A 2498-nucleotide genomic window follows, 5' to 3' on the forward strand; every position below is an offset into this window, starting at 1 on the left:
CGCCTCCCCGTCTGGCCAGGGTTGTCGGGAACCAACGCGACATAGCCCGCAGCGGGCTATATACACATAAATAAATTAATAATAATAATAACAGTGGTAACTCCACTATCTGCATTAGCATCACTAGTCCCCATCCATTCGAGTGCTGTACTTGTTTGCTTACATTGTTAAAAAAAAAAAAAAAAAAAAAGTGGGGCTCATTTGAAGCGCCATTCGCTACATGACACGTGCACCCGTCACGCCTCCACCTGTTCGTCCCCGTCACGTCACGTCACGTGGTTCCGTCCGTCACCTTGGCACATGGGGTGATGTCATGAACTCTCTGAAGGCAAAGATCAGGTTGCACATCATGGTTGCCGCCGGGGGATTTTATTGTCAGCGGCAACACCCCCTCTCACTGAACAGGAAATATAAATATATATATATATATATATATATATATATAGATATATATATATATATATAAATATATATATGTATATATATATATATGACACACAGGAACCCACTGTAGGAGAAATTAAACTTCGAATAAAGAAGAATCCTATATTTCGGCTATCAACTGTAGCCCTCTTCAGGAAAGTCACTTTCCTGAAGAAGGCTACAGTTGATAGCCGAAATATAGGATTCTTCTTTATTCGAAGTTTATTTTCTCCGACTGTGGGTTCCTGTGTGTCATTTACAAATGTGCTACTACATTTCTGTTTAGAAATATATATATATATATATATATATATATATATATATATATATATATAGGCACCTAATCAACTTATGTTTAATTTGCATTGATTCGTCACCTTCCCAAAGGTGTAGTTGCAATAACATGACCATAATTTGTCTTTCATAACTTCCTCCTTGTCCCTCTCATACACACACATAGATGATATTTCATTGACCTAAGAGGGCGCTGTCGCCATGGCCAAGGTGTTCAACGATAAGCTACAAAGACCTCGACATCTTCACAAAAGCAACACAGGGCTCCCCCCCCGCTCCCCGCCCCCCACGCGCTCTCCGCTGGGTCCAAAATGGCGGACGGAAATGCCAAGAAATGTCACGCGAGGAAAAAAAGGGAAAGACCGATTAAGATACGAGAGAGAGAGAGAGAGAGAGAGAGAGAGAGAGAGAGAAAGAGAGAGAGAGGACAGAAAGGGAGGGAGATAGGAAGAGGGAGAGGAAGAGAGTGAGAGGAGGAGGAGGAAGAGAAGGAGAGAGAGGGAGAGAAGAGAGAGGGGGTGAGAAGGTGAAGGAGACTGAGGGAGAGAGGGAAAGGAGAGAAAGGGAGGGAGGGAGGGAGAGAGGAAGTGAGAGGGGAGGGAGAAGGGGAGAGAAGGGAGAGGAGGGGAGAGGAAGAGAGGAAGGGAGAGGAAGAGAGGAGGGGAGAGGAAGAGTGGGAGGGAGGGAAGGCGAAAGGGAGAGAGGGAGAGAAAGAGGAAGTACGGGCGTGAGGATGGGGGGGAAGGGAGGAAAGAATGAAAGGAGGAAGAAGAAAGAAAAATGAAGGACGAGGACAAGGGAGAGATAATGAAAGAGATAGAAAGAGATAGAAAGAAGGGGAGGAAAGGAGGTTGGAGAGAAGAAAAGAAGGAAGGAAAAAGAAGGAAGGAAAAAGGAAGGAAGGAAGGAAGGAAGGATGGGAGGGAGGGAGGAAGGGAGAAAGGAAGGAAGGAAGGAAGGAAGGAAAAATGATAGATGGGAGGGAGGGAGGGAGAAAGGAAGGAAGGGCGTGAGAAAAGAAGGGAGGAAAGGAAGGGGGGAAGAAAGGGAGGAGAAAAGGACTGAAGGGAGAAAAAAGGAAGGAGGGAAGGAAAATAGAAGAATGAGAGAGAGAGAGAGAGAGAGAGAGAGAGAGAGAGAGAGAGAGAGAGAGAGAGAATGCTCATCTTGGTAGCTGCTTGGCGCCGAGTAGATTGTCAGACTAAATTTGACCAGCGCTTCTATCCTTGCGAGAAAGAGAGAGAGAGAGAGAGAATGCTCATCTTGGTAGCTGCTTGGCGCCGAGTAGACTGTCCAAGACTAAATTTGACCAGCGCTTCTATCCTTGCGGGCAACCTCGGGCGGCCCGCGGTGGACGGTGCTGGACAGTCGGCATAGTCAGCGGCGCGGCGGCCCGTGACTGAGCATAATAAAGACACACGAGTTGCACAATAATCCTCGCGAGGGAGAGAGGGAGAGAGGGAGCGAGCTCTGTCCTCGGCCGTGGTGACACGCAACAGAAGTATGTACAGCCCACGGGGCTACATCACGGCGACGGACTTGATGCTCTTTATTCCGGTTAAAGCCAGGCGATTCCCGCCCACACCGGGGGCGTCCCACATAACAAGGCTGAAGACGGCATCAACGGACCGAAAGCACCATCAGGCTCAAGTGAGCAACAACCAGCGCTTCTATCCTTGGTGATGATATCATCACACCGTAGAGGTGAAGTCTTACATGCGGTATAGGGAAGACGCCATAAAAGAATGCGTGCCTCTGGTCCGTAGGTCCCCGGGGGGAGG

This window comes from Oratosquilla oratoria, chromosome 15, assembly GCF_046742065.1.
Source record: "Oratosquilla oratoria isolate Oo_2021 chromosome 15, ASM4674206v1, whole genome shotgun sequence".
NCBI classification, from domain to species: domain Eukaryota; kingdom Metazoa; phylum Arthropoda; class Malacostraca; order Stomatopoda; family Squillidae; genus Oratosquilla; species Oratosquilla oratoria.